This window comes from Pinus tabuliformis, chromosome 6 (genome assembly GCF_031772625.1).
Source record: "Pinus tabuliformis cultivar Carrire ecotype Pingquan chromosome 6, CPIR1, whole genome shotgun sequence".
Lineage (NCBI taxonomy): Eukaryota > Viridiplantae > Streptophyta > Pinopsida > Pinales > Pinaceae > Pinus > Pinus tabuliformis.
In genome coordinates, this window is record NC_142292.1 from 2,096,098,712 (window position 1) to 2,096,118,988 (window position 20,277).

General features: G+C 46.3%; 1 protein-coding gene across 4 annotated transcripts in view; it reads right to left on the reverse strand.

The window, feature by feature from the left end:
• Positions 1-20,277, reverse strand: part of LOC149267621 (Small GTP-binding protein) — a 462,582-nt gene that overhangs the window by 334,104 nt on the left and 108,201 nt on the right. The window lies entirely within an intron of this gene.

Genomic DNA, 20,277 nt, shown 5'->3' on the forward strand with positions numbered 1-20,277 from the left:
TACCCGAGTAAGATTGATTTTCTCACTGGTTGAAGTTCGGCAAGAGAAAATCGGATTAGAGGGAGAGTTGCAGGTGAGAAAGGGAGAGATGGCATCTGCATCCTTCAAGAGCACAAGACAGCGAGACGCAAAGCAAGAATAGGTTGAAACAGAAAGAGGCAGTGCAGAGGCAGGTTGACGTAGGGACTACATGGGCAGCTAGACGATGGGCCAGTGTGGGAAAATTAATGCAAAGGGACACAGGAGGATTCAGAGGAAAGAGCGGTCTTTCACCTAGATCAGAAATTTGTTAGGAAGCGCGTGTAAATTTTCTCACTCCTGTTTTGCTAGTTGTAATTTGTACATGAGATTTTGCTGAAGAATAAGAAAGAAACCCTCATCTGTTGCACCGGTTTTCCCACATTGGGTTTTTCTGGGGGCAATTGTCCCATAATAATTGTGATTGTGATTGTATTTGTGCCAGTATTTTTCCTTGCATTTACTTTCTACAATATTTTAATTGTTAAGGTTGCAATAGAATATATTTCGATATTTACAGTAAGAACACTGTGAATAACTTATTTATGATATAATAAGTAGAAGAAATAATATTAACCACTACAATAAGATTTCCATTTAGAAATTTTCACATGGTATCAGAGTTGAGGTAAAACAGAAGAAAGAAGCCAGAAGACCTAGTGGTAAAGGAAGAATGGAAATTGAAATTCCTGCAAGGGCAGTAATTCGAATTTCCAAGGGGTTTGTGTAGTTCAAGCCAAGAGGAATAGATATCGTGGTAAAACTCTCTCTGAGTGAGTACATAAAGGGCTAAGTCTACCTTATTGAAATCTATCAGCAATAGAAGGAACAGCACAGCAGAAGATTCAGGGAGAGGGGTTGTCTCAGGTGGGACGCAGTTTTCCTGCAGCAATTGCTGGGGCAGGGTAGCGTCAAAAATTGGCACAAGATGGATACTCAAAGTGTCTCAGAGTTGTCTACCAGATTAGAAGAAGAATTCACATGCCTAGCAAATTCAGCATCAGAAATGTTTGGTACATTGATAGCAGGGCTTCAACTCATATGACGGGAGAACGAGAACATTTCTTGAGTTATCAAGAAGAACAAATGGACTTCCTAATTACTATGGGAAACAAAACGAAATGTACTCCAGTAGGGAAAGGCACCATAGCATTTCAGACAGAAGCAGGGACCAGCATCCAAGCCACTAATGTTCTACATGTGCCAGGATTAGGAATGAACTTGATTTCAGTGTCCTAGTTACAGGACAAGGGACATGATGTATACATCATGGGAAATAAAGTATATGTCAAGCATCCAAGTCGGAAAAAGAATAGGCAAACTGGGATTTGAAGCAACAAATTGTATAGGTTGTAGCTTGAGTCACCAATGCCACTAATAGGAAGCAACTATAATGGTGAGAAGGAACGAAATGAATTATGGCACAGGCGAATGGGACACTTACACCATGGAGCACTGAGGATGCTCAAAGAGACTATTACAGGAGTACCAGCCCTTAGTAGTGAGCATGATGAGTTATGTTGAGGATGCGTGCTAAGGAAGTACGCTAAAGCAGCTTTTTCCATAAGTAACAATGGAGCAGAACGTGTATTGGGATTGATACACTCAGATATCCGCAGTCCAATGTCCAGAAGAGCTCTTAGTGGTGGTGAATACTTCGTCGTTTTTATTAATGATCACTCGAGAAAAACCTGAATCTATTTCTTAAAGATCAAGGATGAGGTCTTTGATCGGTTTAGAGAGTTTAAGGCTCTCGTTGAAAATATGACAAGGAAAAATATAAAGGTATTGCGTTCAGATAATGGTGGAGAATATATGGACAAAGAATTCACAGATTTTTGCGCAAAGGAGGGCATCAAAAGAGAGTGGACAACTCCATATAATCTGGAACAGAATGGAGTAGCATAACGAAAAAATAGAACTATTGTTGGGATCAGCCAAAGTTATGTTGTATGATCAGGATCTACCAAAGTATTTATGGTCAGAAGCTTCCAACACAGCAGTGTATATCCATAATAGAACTCCTCATAGAGCATTAGGGAAGAAAAGGCCCGAAGGGGTCATCACAGGGAAGAAGTCAGAAGTCATTCATCTCAAGATATTCGAAAGCGTGGCGTCACATTCCTAACGAGAAGCGCAATAAACTGGATCAGACTGCAGAAAATGGGTATCTTATGAGATACAGCGAGACCTCAAAAGCATACAAATCTACATTCCTAGCAGCAGGAAGATTGTAGTGAGACAGGATGCAAAGTTCATGGACGATAGAGCTTCCAGGAAATCTCGTGAGATGCCAATAGAAGATCAATCAGGAGATGTTCCACTAGTCCAGGAGCAGCAAGGGCACAAGGAGGATAGGCAAGAGGACAAACACCTGAATCGGGTACAGTGACCAGTACTAGTATCTCCTCAGAAGGAGGAAATCTAGACAACTCTCAACAGATGGAACAACATGATCAACAGGAGGATTTGGTTGAGCCTCCCACCACCAATGGTAGAACCAACAAAGAAGTACGGCAAACACTGAGGGACGCAGAGGAGTTTGTTGGAGCTCCTAGAACGAAGAAAAGGCAGTGTAGACAACCTAACAGATACCAGGCATTGGTAGATCAGGTTGAAGAACCCTCTAGGTTTCAGGAAGTTGTTCAACACCAAGTATGGGTGGATGCCATGGTAGAAGAGTACAACTCTATCATGACGAATGATGTCTAGGAAGTAGTACCTACACCAGAAGAGAGATCAGTTGTAGGATCAAGATGGATCTACAAGATCAAGTATGCTGCAGATGGCAGTGTAGAGAAGTACAAGGCTACATTCGTGGCAAAGGGGTACGCTCAGAAAGAAGGAATAGACTATGAAGAGACCTTCGCCCTAGTTGGTTGTTACACCTCTATCAGATATGTTATATCCCTATCAGCTCAAATGGGATGGGAGATTCACCAGATGGATGTCATGTAATATTCCTAGTTAGCCATGGCTAATTGGAATATTCGATTTTGCTCAATTTTTACCTTCTATAGTTATTTATAAATAAAAAAGTAAGAAAAGGGGACATAACTCACTTCTAGAATAAAAGTCACTTCCTAGTAGCACAACGTTGTGACTTAAAGGGGGGCCAAGGGGGCCAAAGGGGGACGCAGAGATGGAACCCACGCAGACACTTGGAGGGACTGCGCAGAAGGAAAGAAACAAATGGCAAGAGGGGAATCACGTTGGAGGAGGTGAGCCTTGGGATTGAGAGAGGCAAAGGCTATAAAGGAGATAAAATCCCCCTCATTTTGATCATTCAGTTATGTGCATTTGAGCTAGTCACTTCGACTTAGAGCACGCTAGCTGTTTAGCTAGTCTGCAACACTGTTTAGTGCATTGATTGTCTCCGTTCGGAGATCTTACCCTTAGCCCCGGGGGACTTCGAGTACCTACTCGGGCAAGTTATTTCCATCAGCATTTTGGCAGTAGTTCCATCAGCATTTCTGGCAGGAGGATTGAGCATCTTGGAGGACTGCGCAGCACTGGGAGGGATGACGCAGTTCTTTCTGGCAGGAGTTCTGGCTTGAGGGTTTGCAGTAGGATTTGTGCTGGGAGATTGAGCAGGTGATCAACCCCTGCATATTGGAGGGATTTGGTAGAGTTTCAGGCAGATTTCTTGTAATATCCTTAACCTGGAATATTCCTCAAACCCCAGCAAAACTCCAACCAAATACGTGCAAATGATAGAATAACCCAAAAATGACAAAATAACAGTGGTACAGCATATAATAATGTAAACAGGAAATATAAGCAGATACTCAAGAAATGCAACCTGAAATGCTAAGCGATTTTATTATACTAAGCAATAAAATGAGTACAGGAGGTGATCAGAAAGATGGCACCTCGACTTGCACAAGGCAAGGGAAGGAATACTCTTAGAATAACAAAGAATGGCCTCTCTACGTGGATGCTGTTGGAGAACTGTCATGCTACTGCTGCTGCTAGAAAACAAATGATGATTTGGGGCTGCTCCCCTCCTCGGAAAATGCTGAAACTCTGAAATCGGGCTCTACTCAAGAAACCCAGAAAGCTTTCCTGGAATAGCCGACCCCCGAAAATCACCCCCTTTGGGATCTGCGCAGTTCCTCAATGCTCTGCGCTGCCACTGAAGAAACCCCTCCAGAACTCTGCCTGAAACTCTGCCAAAAATCCTCCAAGATGCAAGGGCTAGTCCCCTGCTCAATCACCCAGCATAAATCCTCCTGCAAAAACCCCAATCCAACACTACTGCCAAAAAGAACTGCGTCCCTCTCTCAGTGCTGTGCAGTCCTCCAAGACACTAATGAAACTGTTGTTGAAATGTTGATAAAACTACTGCTGAAATGCCAATGGAAATACTTTGCCCGAGCAGACACTCGAAGTCCCCCGGGGCTAAGGGTGAGATCTCTGAACGGAGACACTCAATGCACTAAACAGTGCTACAAACCAACTAAACAGCCAGTGTGCACAAAAGTCGAAACGACTAGCTCAAAATGCACATAACTGAGTGATCAAAATGAGGGGGCTCCTCACTCTTTTATAGCCTTCGCCTCTCTCAATCCCAAGGCTCACCTCTTCCTGCGTGGTTCCCCTCTTGCCACGTGTTCCTTCCCTCCTGCGCAGTCTCTCCATGTGTCTGCGTGGGCTCCATTTCTGCGTCCCCCTTTGGCCCCCTTGGCTCCCCTTTAAGTCACAACGTTGTGCTACTAGGAAGTGACTTTTTATTCTAAAAGTGAATTATGTCCCCCGTCCTCACTTTTTTATTTACAAATAACTATAGAAGGCAAAAATTGAACAAAATCGAATATTCCAATTAACCATGGCTAATTAGGAATATTAATGTCTCCCTCGGCAAAATGTTGCTTGTCCTCAAGCAAATGAAGTGATGGATGCTGGAAGATCTTCTCACTCTCCCAAGTGGCATCCTCATCCGACAAATTCTTCCACCTCACCAAGAATTCCCGGACCGTCCTACTCCACAGCTGCCTCTCCTTGGTATCAATGATAGCCTCCGGCTACAATACCAAATGCCCCTCATCATCCATGGGTGGTAGCTCATCTATCACTATCACCTGCTGCCCCAACGCCTTTTTCAGGCATGATACATGAAAAACGTTATGAATCTTGCTGCCTTGGGGCAGCTCCAACTCATATGCAACCTATCCAACCCTGCATATCACCCTGTACGACTCATAAAAGCGGGGCTTGAGATTCTCAGCCCCCTTCTGTTTTAGTGACGACTGTCGGTATGGCTGTAATTGTAGGTAGACCATGTGCCCCACCTCAAACTGTCTCTCCACCCGACCCCTGTCGGCATACAACTTCTGCTGGTTCTACGCTGTAACCATGTTATCCTTAAGAGCTTGGAGAATATCCTAACTCTCTTGGATCCAAATCTTGGCTCCAAAAGGCATAAAATGGTGACATACCAATGGACATGTGATGTGAAGTATTGTAGCAGTACTCCCCTAGATGCAGCCACCTCAACCATGCTCGCTGCTGCCCACTGACATAGTTACGCAAGTAGCCCTCTAGCCACTTGTTAACTATCTCTGTCTGCCCATCCGTCTGTGGGTGATAACTGGTACTCGGTGTCAACTCTGTCCCCACCAACCGGAAAAGCTCCTACCAAAACCCGCCCATGAAACGGCTGTCCCTATCACTGACAATGGTCTTAGGAAGACCATGTAGCCTGAAGATCTCTCTGAAGAACAGCTCGGCCACCTGTGTTGCTGTATAGTGTGCGGATATGGCAAAAACGTATGAGTACTACGCCAGTCGATCAACGACGACAAAGATACAATCTTTGTCCTGTACCATGGGCAACCCTGTGATGAAGTCCATCGAAATACTCTCCCATTTCCCCTCCGGAATGGGAAGAGGCTGCAATAATCCCGCGGGATGGCTCATCTCTCCCTTGTTCCTCTGGCAAACATCGCACCCCCGTACGTGCTGGAGTACGTCCTCCTTGAGGCCCTTCCATGAGAACCTCTCCCTAATGGCCCTGTAGGTTTTGGTAAACCCCTGATGTCCTGCCAATGGTGAATCATGTGATGCCTGCAGTATCTTCTTCTTGAGTTGAGACCCCTCAGTCAAGAAGATCCGGTCCCTGTAATAGATGATCTCATCGACACCCTATACCTGTCATCTGCCACCTGCCCATCCAGAACCTCACATGCAAAACTGTCCTTAGAGTACTCTACTAAGAGTCGAGCCCTCCAATCTGTATCCAAGCTCATAAGAGACAACGTGGTTGGTCTATGTGAAAGGGCATCTGCCACCACGTTGTTCTTACCCTTGACATACTCAATGTCAAAGTCATATGCTTGGATCTTGCTGATCCACTTCTGTTGCCTCTCCTGTAGCTGCTTCTGCTCCAAAAAGAACTTGGGGCTGTTGTGATCAGTCCTCACCTTGAACCTGTTACCCACCAAATACTGTCGGTACTTAGCCAATGCATGCATGATGGCCAGCATCTCCTTGTCGTATATAGAATACAACCTCTCATGCGGAAGGAGCTTCCAGCTCTCAAAGGATATAGGGTGACCTCCCTGCATCAACACTGCGCCGATCCCCTCTCCCGACGCATCACACTCCAAAACAAATGGCTGCGTAAAATCTGGCAACACAAGCACTGGGCAGCAGCTCATAACCTCCTTGAGCCTGTCAAAGGCTCGCTGCACTGTATCCGACCAACTGAATGCCTCCTTCCTCGTCAAATCTGTCAGGGGTGCAGCAAGCTGCGAGAAACCTTTGACGAACTTCTAGTAGTAAGTACAAATGCCAATGAATCCTCGAAGTTCCGTCACATTTCTTGGCTTCGGCCATTCTCTGATGGCCTTGATCTTCTCCTCGTGGACTCTCACTTCGTCCACTCCTATGATGTGTCCCAGATACAACATCTCCGTCAACCCAAACTCACACTCGTAGAGTTTGGCATAGAACTATTGCTCTTGTAAGATACGCAATATTGTCTCAATGTGCTGGAGATGCTCCTCCCAAGTCCTGCTGTAAATGATAATGTCATCAAAGAATACCGACACAAACTTCCTCAAGTGACTACAAAAGATGTGATTCATGCAGGACTGAAATGTAGCCGGGGTGTTGGTTAGCCCAAAAGGCATCACCAAGAACTCAAAGTGCCCATAGTGACACCTGAAGGCGGTCTTGGGAATGTCCTGCTCCCTCACGTGAATCTGATGGTACCCAGATCTCAAATAAAACTTTGAGAAGAATCGTGCTCCCCTCAACTCGTCCATCAACTCATCGATCATGGGCATAGGGTACCTATTCTTCAGGGTCTTCTTGTTTAGGGCCCTGTAGTCAATGCACATTCTCAGTGTACCGTCCTTCTTCTTCACCAACACCACAAAAGAAGCAAAAGGACTCGTGCTCGGTCGAATGTGCCCACGAGCCAGCAACTCCTGAATAGCCCGCTCAATCTCATCCCGATAGGCCTTGGGGTGCCTATAGGGGGTGGTGATCATTGCCTGTATGCCCTGCTCAAGCTCGATGGTGTGCTCAAACCCCCGATCCGATGGCTGTCCTGGTGGAATCTCCCCAAACACTATGACATACCGATCAAGGAGAGACTGTATCTCTCGATGTACCGTCTGCCTTGTAGTCCCTGCCTTTGATGCACGCAGCTCCACTGCCCACTCTATGTCTCCCTTCCGGAAGATTGCCTCCATCCGATGAGCCGACACAGTTTGAGGCGGATATGTGTGATGTCCCCATATCTTCTCATGCCTCCCTGTCTTCTCATAATCCCACTCCATCTCTAGGGTCTTCCAATCCATCGTGACCTTCCCTAGAGTGATAAGCCACTGAACACCCAATATCATGTTGGTGTCTGGGATATCGACCACAAAAAAGTGGTCAGTCAATGTGTAGGTACCCATCGTTACTGAAAGCTCTGGAACATAACGAGCACACGTCATGCTCTGATCTCCTGGGACCAAGACTGAAAACCCATCGAAGCTCTCTGTCTGAATACCTCTCCGCTCAACCATCTATGCATCGATGAAGTTGTGGGTCGCCCCACTGTCAACCAAAACTGATACTCGCTGGCCACGTACTGTCCCTTGTATGCGTAGCGTCAGATACTTGGGAACTCCTCGCAATGTTGCAAGGGCCCCTCCAGTAGGTGCAAAAGATGCACCACCTGTTGCTGGCGGTGGAGGTGGCAAAGGTCCCTGTATGGCATGGCTATCTCCTGCCTCCACATCATCCTCATCATCCTCTTCTCCACTGTTCTCAGAGAAGACCTCAATAAAATGTGCTTTACCAGCAGCACATCTATGTCCCAGTGCCCACGACCCCTGACATGTGAAGCACAATCGCTTCTTCTTCAGCTCCCTCTTGACATCGTCCTCAATCTGTGCCCGTCCTGGATTCCCCTTTGGAGGTGGAATCCTCACATCTTTCCCCTTAGACTGAAAAGGCTGTCTTTGGGGGTAAGGTGTCCGGGTTCTGGGTAAGACATCCTGTAAGTCTCGGGTCCTACTGATAGCGTCCTAGAGTGTGGCTAGTCTAGTGGATCGGAATAGACCCCAAAGTGGCTCTGCTAACCCCTCAACATACATATAGACCCTCCATGCCGTGGATAGGTCTAGCACCATCACGGAGACCCTCAAGAAATCTGCAATGTAGGTCTTTGGGCTCCCTGTCTGTTTGAGCCTCGTTAGCTCAACAAAATGCTGCTCTGGATCCCTCCGATCAAATCGCTCCATCAATCTCCTGGTAAACTCTGCATATGCCGTCACTATAGAGTGCCCGAGTGTAACCATCCAGTGGAACCACCAATCCTGGGCCTCACCATCCAAATGCAATGTTGCCACCTTGATGGCCTCCGCCTCCGACATCTGGTTAAGCTGGAAATAAATGTCCAGCTTCTCCACCCAAGACTTCGCCAAAGTGTTTGATGAACCATCAAACGTAGGCAAGTGTAATCTACTCGTTGCACGGTAGGTGTCACCATCATGGTAATGTCGGTTTCCTCTATGATGGCCGTCGGGCCTACTATCCCACTGGAGCTGAACAAAGTCTCTAAATGAAAGAGCATCCCTGAACTCCTGCCCATAGGCCTGGTACTCTACAAAATAATCGCCCATATGGGCGGGCTCTGCCTCCTGCTGGGCTCCGATCCCCGTGTCTGCTCCTAGGAACGTGGGCATGGTAGAGTGTGTAAGGGCATGCGAGGCCACCTGCTGCGCAGTATCACGTTGCTCTGGCAAATGATGGGATTCTGAAAAACCCGTGGGCTCTCATGCTGTTTGGCCTCTACTGCCGTGAATCTTTGCCCCATCACCTCAATCTGCCTCGACAGATCCTGTACTGATTTGAGGAGCATATCCACAAATCTCTTCCCATCCTCGTCTGCCATCGGATCCCTCTGCTCTACGTCCACCACAGGCTCCTCCTGTTCTGCGTCCACCACCGAAACACAGTCTCCCTCCCCATAGGTGTTCTCCAACCAATGCTCATTGTCTCTGTATTTCCTACCTCTGTAACAGATGTAGGGTTTCTCCCTCAGTGTCATAGACTGCTAGCTCCACAGGCTGAGCCAGATCTATGCTCTGATACCACTGTAATATCCCTAACCTGGAATATTCCTCAAACCCCAGCAAAACTCCAACCAAATACATGCAAATGATATAATAACCCAAAAATGACAAAATAACAGTGGTACAGCATATAATAATGTAAACAGGAAATATAAGCAGATACTCAAGAAATGCAGCGTGAAATGCTAAGCCATTTTATTATACTGAGCAATAAAATGAGTACAGGAGGTGATCAGAAAGATGGCACCTCGACTTGCACAAGGCAAGTGAAGGAATACTCTCAAAATAACAAAGAATGGCCTCTTTGCGTGGATGCTGTTGGAGAACTGTCGTGCTGCTGCTACTAGAAAACAGATGATGATTTGGGATTTCTCCCCTCCTCGGAAAATGCTGAAACTCTGAAATCGGGCTCTACTCAAGAAACCCAGAAAAACCCAAAAAGCTTTCCTGGAATAGCCGACCCTCGAAAATCACCCCCTTGGGGATCTGCGTAGTTCCTCAATGCTCTGTCCTGCCACTGAAGAAACCCCTCTAGAACTTTGCCTGAAACTCTGCCAAAAATCCTCCAACATGCAAGGGCTGATCCCCTGCTCAATCACCCAGCATAAATCCTCCTGCAAAAACCCCAATCCAACACTACTGCCAAAAAGAACTACGTCCCTCTCTCAGTGTTGCGCAGTCCTCCAAAACACTGATGAAACTGCTGCTGAAATGCTGTTAAAAATATTGCTGAAATTCCAATGGAAATACCTTGCCTGAGTAGGCACTCGAAGTCCCCCAGGGCTAAGGGTGAGATCTCCAAACGGAGACACTCAATGCACTAAACAGTGCTGCAGACCAGCTAAACAACGAGTGTGCTCAGAAGTCGAAACAACTAGCTCAAAATGCACATAACTGAGTGATCAAAATGAGGGGGCTCCTCACTCTTTTATAGCCTCTGCCTCTCTCAATCCCAAGGCTCACCTCTTCCTGCGTGGTTCCCCTCTTGCCACGTGTTCCTTCCCTCCTACGCAGTCTCTCCATGTGTCTGCGTGGGCTCCATTTCTGCATCCCCCTTTGGCCCCCTTGGCTCCCCTTTAAGTCACAACGTTGTGCTACTAGGAAGTGACTGTTTATTTTAAAAGTGAATTATGTCCCCCGTCCTCACTTTTTATTTACATATAACTATATAAGGCAAAAATTGAACAAAATCAAATATTCCAATTAGCCATAGCTAATTAGGAATATTACATTTCTGGAGGGTTTCATTTAGTGGCAGCGCAGAGCCTTGAGAGACTGCGCAAAACCCCAAGGGGGTGATTTTCAGGGGTCGGCCATTCCAGGAAAGCTTTCTAGGTTTTTCTGGGTTTCTTGAGTAGAGTCCGATTCCAGAGTTTCAGCCTTTTCTGAGGAGGGGAACAACCCCAAATCCTCATTCGATTTCCAGCACCAGCAGCAGCACGACAATTTTCTAACAGCTGGGACACAAATAAGTGTGAGGCCATTCCTTTGCTATTCTGAGTGTATTTCTTCACTTGCCTTGTGCAAGTGGAGGTGCCATCTTTCTGATCACCTCCTGTACTCATTCTATTGCTCAGTATAATAAAATGGCTTTGCATTTCTTGAGTATTTGTTTACGTTTCATGTATACATTGTTGTTTGTTGCACTATCGTTATTTCATCTCTGTGAGTTTTCCGGCTATTATACCACTTGTATGTTTTCCTGGTTGGGGTTTGCTGGTATTTGAGAAATATTCCGGGAAAGGGATATTACAATGGTATCAGAGCATAGTTTTGGCTCAGCCTGTGGAGCTAGCAATCTATGACACCGGGGGAAACACCCTACATCTGTTACAGAGGTAGGAGATACAGAGACACTGGGCGTAGGTTGGAAAATACCTACGGAGAGGGAGACTGTGTTCCAGTAGTGGACGCAAAATAGGAGGAGCCTGTGGTGGACGTAGAGCATAAGGATCCGATGGCAAACGAGGACGGGAAGAGATTTGCGGATATGCTCCTCAAATCAGTGCAGGATCTGTCGAGGCAGATTGAGGTGATGGGGCAGAGATTCACGGCAGTAGAGGCCAGACAGCATGAGAGCCCACGGGTTTTTCAGATTGGTGAGGGATTAGGTGCATCCCATCATTTGCCAGAGCAGCGTGATACTGCGCAGCAGGTGGCCTCGCATGCCCCTACACGCTCTACCATGCCCACCTTCTTAGGAGCAGATATGGGGGTCGGAGCCCAGCAGGAGACAGAGCCCGGTCATATGGGCGATTATTTTGCAGAGTACCAGGGCTATGGGCAGGAGTTTAGGGATGCTCTTTCATTCAGAGACTTTGTTCAGCTCCAGTGGGATAGTAGACCCCGCGACCATCACAAAGGGTACCGACATTACCATGATGGTGACACCCACCGTGCAGCGAGTAGATTCCACTTGCCTACGTTTGATGGTTCATCAAACAGTTCGGAAAAGTCTTGGGTGGAGAAGCTGGACATTTATTTCCAGCTTAACCAGATGTCGGAGACAAAGGCCATCAAGGTGGCAACGTTGCATTTGGATGGTGAGGCTTAGGATTGTTAGTTTCATGGGATGGTTACACTCGGACATTCCACAGTGACGACATATGCGAGTTCACCAGGAGATTGATAGCGCGATTTGATCGGAGGGATCCAAAGCAGCATTTTGTTGAGCTAACAAGGCTCAAACAGACAGGGAGCCCAGAGACCTACATTGCAGATTTCTTGAGGGTCTCAATGATGGTGCCAGATCTATCCACGGCACAGAGGATATATATGTATGTTGAGGGGTTAGCAGAGCCACTTAGTGGTTTAGTCTGATCCACTAAACCAGCCACACTCCAGGACGCCATTAGCAGGAACCAGGACTTACAGGATGTCTTACCCAGGACCCGGACACCTTACCCCCAGAGACAGACTTTCCAGTCTAAGGGGAAGGATGTGAGGATTCCACCTCCAAACGGGAAACCAGGACGAGCGCAGATTGATGATGATGCCAGGAGGGAGTTGAAGAAGAAGTAGTTGTGCTTCACTTGTCAGGAGTCGTGGGCACCAGGACATAGATGTGCTACTGGCAAAGCACATTTTATTGAGGTCTTCTCCGAGAGCAGTGGGGAAGAGAATGATGAGGATGATGTGGAGGCAGGAGATAGTCACGTCGTGCAGGGACCTTTGCCACCTCCACCGCCAGCAGCAGGTGATGCATCTTTTGCACCTACGGAGTGCCCTTGCAACATTGCAAGGAGTTCCCAAGTATCTAACGCGACGCGTACGGGGGACAGTACGTGGCCAGCGAGTATCAGTTTTGGTTGACAATGGGGCAACCCACAACTTCATCGATGCACAGATGGTTGAGCGAAGAGGAATACAGACAGAGAGCTTCGATGGGTTTTCAGTTTTGGTCCCAGGAGATCAGACCATGATGTGTGCTCATTATGTTCCAGAGTTATCAGTGACGATGGGCACCTACACATTGACTAACCACTTTTTCGTGGTCGATATTCTGGACACCAACATGATACTGGGTGTTCAGTGACTCATCACTCTAGGGAAGGTCACGACAGATTGGAAGACCCTAGAGATGGAGTGGGATGATGAGAAAACAGGGAGGCATGAGAAGATACAGGGACAGCACACCTATCCGCCTCAGACTGTTTCAGCTTGTCAATGGAGGCAGTCTTCCGGAAGAGAGACGTAGAGTGGGCAGTAGAGCTGCATGCATCAGAGGCAGGGACTACAGGGCGAATGGTACATCCGGAGAGACAGTCCATCCTTGACCGGTATGCCATAGTATTTGGGGAGATTCTACCAGGACAACCACCAGACCGGGGGTTTGAGCACACCATTGAGCTTGAGCAGGGTATTCAGGCAGTGATCACTACCCCCTATAGGCATCCCAAGGCCTATCAGGATGAGATTGAGCGGGCCATTCAGGAGTTGCTGGCTCTTGGGCACATTCGACCGAGCACGAGTCCTTTTGCTTCTTCCGTGGTGTTGATGAAGAAGAAAGACGGCACATTGAGGATGTGCATTGATTACAGGGCCCTGAACAAGAAGACACTGAAGAACAGGTACCCCATACCCAGGATTGACGAGTTGATGGATGAGTTGAGAGGAGCACGGTTCTTCTCAAAGATTGATTTGAGATCTGGGTACCATCAGATTCACGTGAGGGTGCAGGACATTCCCAAGACCGCCTTCAGGTGTCACTATGGGCACTTTGAGTTCTTGGTGATGCCCTTTGGTCTAACCAATGCCCCCGCCACATTTTAGTGTTGCATGAAACACATCTTCCGCAGTCACCTGAGGAAGTTTGTGTTGGTATTCTTTGATGACATTCCTAATTTACAGCAGGACTTGCGAGGAGCATCTCCAGCACATTGAGACAGTATTGCGTATCTTGCAGGAGCAACAGTTCTATGCCAAACTCTCCAAGTGTGAGTTTGGGTTGACGAAGATGTTATATTTGGGGCACATCATAGGGGTGGACGGAGTGAGAGTCCGCGAGGAGAAGATCAGGGCCATTAGAGAGTGGCCGGAGCCGAGAAATGTGACAGAACTCTGGGGGTTCATTGGCGTTTGTACTTACTACCGGAAGTTCGTCAAGAGTATTTCACAGCCTGTTGCACTCCTGACAGATTTGACAAGGAAGGGAGCTTTCAGTTGGTCGGATACAGCGCAGCGAGCCTTTGACAGGCTCAAGGAGGTTATGAGCAGCTGCCCAGTGCTTGCATTGCCAGATTTCACGCAGCCATTTGTTCTGGAGTGTGACGCGTCGGGAGAGGGGATCGACGCAATATTAATGCAGGGAGGTCACCCTATAGCCTATGAGAGCCGGAAGCTCCTTCCACACGAGAGGTTGTATTCTATATACGACAAGGAGATGCTGGCCATCATGCATGCATTAGCCAAGTTCCGGCAGTATTTGGTGGGTAATAGGTTTAGGGTGAGGACTGATCACAACAGCCTCAGATTCTTTTTGGAGCAGAAGCAGCTACAGGAGAGGTAGCAGAAGTGGATCAGCAAGATCTAAGCATATGACTTTGACACTGAGTATGTCAAGGGTAAAAACAACATGGTAGCGAATGCTCTTTCACGTAGACCAGCCACGTTGTCTCTTATGAGCTTGGACACAGACTGGAGGGCTCGACTCTTACTAGAGTACTCCAAGGACATGTTTGCATGTGAGGTTCTAGATGGGCAGGTGGCAGATGACAGGTACAGGGTGGTCGATGAGATCATCTATTATAGGGACCGGATCTTCTTGACTGAGGGGTCTCAGCTCAAGAAGAAGATACTATAGGCATCACATGATTCACCTTTGGCAGGCCATCATGGGTTTACCAAAACCTACAGGGCCATTAGAGAGAGGTTCTCATGGAAGGGCCTCAAGGAGGACGTACTCCAGCATATCCGGGAGTGCGATGTTTGCCAAAGGAACAAGGGAGAGATGAGCCATCCCGCAAGATTATTGCAGCCTCTTCCCTTTCCGGAGGGGAAATGGAAGAGTATTTTGATGGACTTCATCACAATGTTGCCCATGGTATAGGGCAAGGATTGTATCTTTGTCGTCATTGATCCACTGACAAAGTACACACATTTTCTTGCCATATCCGCACACTATACAGCAGCACAAGTGGCCGAGCTATTCTTCAGAGAGATATTCAGGCTACATGGTCTTCCTAAGACCATCGTCAGTGACAGGGACAGTCGTTTCATGCACAGGTTTTGGCAGGAGCTTCTCTGGTTGGTGGGGACGGAGTTGACACTGAGTACCAGTTATCACCCACAGACAGACGGGCAGACAAAGATAGTTAACAAGTGGCTGGAGGGCTACTTGCGTAACTATGTCAGTGGGCAACAGCGAGCATGGCTGAAGTGGCTGCATCTGGGGGAGTACTGCTACAACACTACGCATCACATGTCCATTGGTATGTCACCATTCTATGCCTTATATGGGTATCATCCTTTATCTTTTGCTGACGTGATGTTTGGTGATAGCAAGGCTCCTAGAGCCAAGATTTGGATCCAAGAGAGTCCAGATATCCTCCAAGCTCTCAAGGATAACATGGCTACAGCATAGAGCCAGTAGAAGTTGTATGCCGACAGGGGTCGAGTGGAGAGACAGTTTGAGGTATGGGACAGGTCTACCTACTATTACAACCATACCTACAATCGTCACTGAAGCAGAAGGGGGCTGAGAAGCTCAAGCCCCACTTTTATGGGCCATACAGGGTGATACGCAGGATTACACAGGTTGCATATGAGTTGGAGCTACCCCAATGCAGCAAGATTCATAACGTTTTTCATGTATCATGCCTGAAGTAGGCATTGGGGCAGCAGGTGACAATGACAAATGAGCTACCACCCCTGGATGATGAGGGGCATTTGGTGTTGCAGCCAGAGGCTATTATTGAAACCAGGAAGAGGCAGCTGCGGAGCAGGAGGGTCCGGGAATTCTTGGTGAGGTGGAAGAATTTGCCGGATGAGGATGCCACTTGGGAGAGTGAGAAAATCTTGCAGCATCCATCACTTCAGTTGCTTGAGGGCAAGCAACATTTTGCCGGGGGAGACTATAATATTCCTAATTAGCCATGGCTAATTGGAATATTCGATTTTGCTCAATTTTTGCCTTCTATAGTTATTTATAAATTAAAAAGTGAGAAAATGGGACATAACTCACTTCTAGAATAAAAGTCACTTCCTAGTAGCACAACGTTGTAACTTAAAGGGGAGCCAAGGGGGCCAAAGGGGGACGCAGATATGGAGCCCACGCAGACAGTTGGAGGGACTGCGCAGAAGGAAAGAAACACATGGCAAGAGGGGAATCACGCTGGAGGAGGTGAGCCTTGGGATTGAGAGAGGCAAAGGCTATAAAGGAGAGAGAAGCCCCCTCATTTTGATCATTCAGTTATGTGCATTTGAGCTAGTCACTTCGACTTAGAGCACGATGGTTGTTTAGTTAGTCTACAGCACTGTTTAGTGCATTGAGTGTCTCCATTTGGAGATCTCACCCTTAGCCCCAGGGGACTTCGAGTGCCTACTCGGGCAAGGTATTTCCATCATCATTTTGGCAGTAGTTCCATCAGCATTTCTGGCAGGAAGATTGAGCATCTTGGAGGACTGCGCAGCACTGGGAGGGATGACGCAGTTCTTTCTGGCAGGAGTTTAGGCTTGAGGGTTTGCAGTAGGATTTGTGCTGGGAGATTGAGCAGGAGATCAGCCCTTGCATATTGGAGGGATTTGGCAGATTTCTGGAGGGTTTCTTTTAGTGGCAGTGCAAATCCTTGAGAGATTGCGTAGAACCCCAAGGGGGTGATTTTCAGGGGTCGGCCATTCCAGGAAAGCTTTATGGGTTTTATGGGTTTCTTGAGTAGAGTCTGATTCCAAAGTTCCAATCTTTTCTGAGGAGGGGAACAGCCCCAAATCCTCATTCGATTTCCAGCAGCAGCTGGGACGCAGATCAGTGTGAAGCCATTCCTTTGCTATTCTGAGTGTATTTCTTCACTTGCATTGTGCAAGTCGAGGTACCATCTTTCTGATCACCTCCTGTACTCATTCTATTGCTCAGTATAATAAAATGGCTTAGCATTTCTTGAGTATTTGTTTACGTTTCATGTATACATTGTCGTTTGTTGCACTATCGTTATTTCATCTCTGTGAGTTTTTCGGCTATTATACCACTAGTACGTTTTTCTGATTGGGGTTTGTCGGTATTTGAGAAATATTACAGGAAAGGGATATTACATGTCAAGACAGTGTTCTTGAATGAGGTGATAGAAGCAGAGGTGTATATAGAACAGCCCGAAGGTTTCAAAACTCATGAGAAGAGAACTCATGTTTGCAGATTAAATAAAGCCCTGTATGGGCTCAAGCAAGCACCCAGAGCATGGTATGGTCGGATTGATAGTTACTTGCAGCAGTTGGAATTTGTCAAAAGTGATGTTGATCCCAATCTCTACTATTTGATGGTAGAGAATGAGCCACTTATTCTGGTATTATATGTGGATGATTTGTTTTTAACAGCATCATTCAGGCTCATATAGGATTGTAAGCAGAATCTTGAAGTTGAATTCAACATGAATTATATGAAGTTGATGCATTCTTTTCTAGGATTGGAAGTTTGGCAAAAGAATAGGGAGATCTTTCTTGGGCAAGGAAGATATGCTACAAAGATTCTGAAGAGATTCAGAATGCAGGACTGTCGATCCATGGCTACTTCCATGATCACCAACTGGAAGAAAATAGATGCATCAAGAAACAAGTGGACCCCACCTTGTACAGACAGCTTATTGGGTCACTTATGTATCTGGTCAACACTAGGCCAAACATTTGCTTTGTTGTCAACACTCTTAGTTAGTTCATGGTAGAACCAAAAAGGGTGCATTGGGCAGCAGCGAGACACATTCTTAGATATGTGCGTCAAACAGTCAGATATGGGTTGAAATACTCCCAAGGGGAGGATGTCAGATTGAATGGGTTCACGGATGCAGATTTGGCAGGAAGTTTAGTAGACTGAAAAAAGTACCTCGAGGTATTGCTTCAGTGTTGGATCAGGGATGATATCTTGGTGCAGCAAGAAGCAAAAGTTGGTAGCTCTAAGCTCAGCAGAAGCAGAATATATGGCAGCCAGCACAACTACATGCGAAGCTATATGGCTTAGAAAACTGCTTGTGAGCTTGTTCAAAAAAAGGATGGAAGCGACCAAGGTGTACTGTGATAATCAGAGTTGTATCAAACTCTCTGAGAATCCAGTATTTCATGATCGGTTGAAACACATTGATATCAGATGTCACTTTATCAGAGACTGTGTTCAGCGTGGGGCAGTACAGCTGCAGTATGTCCCCACAGGAGATCAGGTAGCAAACATACTCACAAAGGCTCTAGGAAGAGCTAAGTTCATTCAGTTCAGAGCGCAGATGGGTATGGTAGAGAATCCGTTTCAGTAGCAGAAACAGGTGACTTCTCATTTACAATGATAGAGGGAGTTGCAGTACGAATGCAGTGTTGACAAGTGGCAGGGTCAGCAGCAATACAGATGCAACATTTGCACAGTAGTTGGTGGACAAGATGTCAGACATCAGCTAGCGCAGAGGGAGATATTACAGAACAAGGTGATGCATCAGCTGGTTGCATTACTAGAGCACATTCCTCGCTAAGAGGGAGTGTTGATTTTTGGTAGCATCGGATGTGCTCTAAGTCTCAAATTTTGCAGGGAGGCTTAAACACATGCATTCTCCAATACCTAGAAATCATTTTGGGAAATTCCACCCAGAAACAGCTTTATTAAAATAATTAATTATTTTTAATAGGATCCTAAGTCAACTTAAGAAATTAAAATAATTAATGGGCATTAATCTAAACTATGGGTGAAACTTCTAGAAGAAGGCGGAGATCAAAGTCAATATGATCCTAGCCATTGATTGGAATCTAATCTAGGTTGTTGATTGATCAACAAGAGGATTATAAGAGGATACTTGATAGGCACTTGGAGAACACGCCAGAGGCAGATATTAAGTTACCCGAGTAAGATCGATTTTCTCACTAGTCAAATTTCGAAAAGAGAAAATCGAATCAGAGGGAGAGTTGCAGGTGAGAAAGGGAGAGAGTGCATCAGCATCCTTCGAGAGTGCAAAACAACAAGACGCAGAGCAAGAATAGGTTGATGCAGAAAGAGGCAGCGCGAGTTAATGCAGGGATTGCGTGGGCAACTAGACATTGGGCCAGTATAGAAAAATTGACGCAGAGGGACACAGAAGGATTCAAGGGAAAGAGGGGTACTTCACCTGGATCAGAAATTTGTCAGGTAGCGTCTGTAAAGTTTCTCACTCCTATTTCGCTGGTTGTAATTTGTACATGAGATTTTGCTGAAGAATGATAAAAAAAACCCTCATCTGCAGCACCGATTTTCCCACATTGGGTTTTTCCAGGGACGATTGTCCAAAAATAACTGTGTCATTGTGATTGTATTTGTGCCAATATTTTTCCTTGCATTTACTTTCTGCGATATTTTAATTGTAAAGGCCGCAGTAGAATATATTTCGATATTTACCATAAGAACACTATGAATAACTTATTTCTGAGATAATAAGTAAAAGAAATAATATTAATCACTGCAATAAGATTTCTATTTAGAATTTTTCACAATCAAGGGTCTATAGGAACCAAAGTGATGGCCATGAAAGGGGAACAGCTCATGCAATGGCTTTTGCCCACATGCTAAATATATTGGTCCTGGCCATCTTTTGCATTTTGTTGTACGATTCCCTGTTAACTGTGACCATTTATGTTTTTTCTTCTTTCTTTTATCTGCATCAACCTCTCAGGCATCGTTCTAGGCCCGACCCAAGATGTGGTGCAAGGGGAGGGGTGGTTGACCCTATGTGGGCCCAGTGGAGGAATGTGGACACAGGGGGGGAAATGATGGAAGGGAGTATAACAAGTGGAAAAGGGGATGATATGTATGCATCGGGGAGCAGGACCACACATCCAAAATCGGGGATTCCCATGAGCTATCATCCCAGAAACCCAAAGGTCAGTAAAAGAGATCCCACGGGACTAGAATCAAAGGTTAACACCCCGAAAGAGATCAAGGAGACAGGAGCTCAAACCTAGCCCACTCTTTTCACCGAATCCCCCCATTAGTCCTACCCAATAATCTCCATAATAAGCAAACTGAAATACT